This window comes from Octopus bimaculoides, chromosome 8 (genome assembly GCF_001194135.2).
Source record: "Octopus bimaculoides isolate UCB-OBI-ISO-001 chromosome 8, ASM119413v2, whole genome shotgun sequence".
Classification (NCBI taxonomy): domain Eukaryota; kingdom Metazoa; phylum Mollusca; class Cephalopoda; order Octopoda; family Octopodidae; genus Octopus; species Octopus bimaculoides.
Window position 1 is genome coordinate 40,238,713 of NC_068988.1, and position 410 is coordinate 40,239,122.

The 410-nt window shown below is 35.4% G+C and overlaps 1 protein-coding gene across 3 annotated transcripts in view; it reads left to right on the top strand.

The window, feature by feature from the left end:
* The window catches only part of LOC106876206 (neprilysin), a 163,357-nt gene that overhangs the window by 12,027 nt on the left and 150,920 nt on the right, over window positions 1–410 (top strand). The gene's annotated exons all lie outside the window — the stretch shown is intronic.

A 410-nucleotide genomic window follows, 5' to 3' on the forward strand; every position in this document is an offset into this window, starting at 1 on the left:
AAAGAGATTGTATGAATGTATAACAGTTGGGATTGTCTTAAATGCATTATAATAGTAGTAGTAGTAGTAGTAGTAGTAGTAGTAGTAGTAGTAGTAGTAGTAGTAGTAGTAGAAGTAGTAGTAGTAGTAGTAGTAGTAGTAGTAGTAGTAGAATATATACCTACTATATACTGTGAAAAGGGTGGACGTTTTCTCAGAAGCAGTTCTGCAGGCAAAAGTGTTAGTAAATGTGGTCGGATTGACCTGAAAATTTGCACAGCAATGTTAAAAGTGGTGGGAAGTTTGCATGACAACTTTGAGTTTGCTCAATTGAAAGGCGTGGCCTTTAGGAGAAAATACGTCATCTTTAAAATATGGCCCGTGTGGACCCGAATGAAATCGGGTTATAATACTAGTATATATATATATAC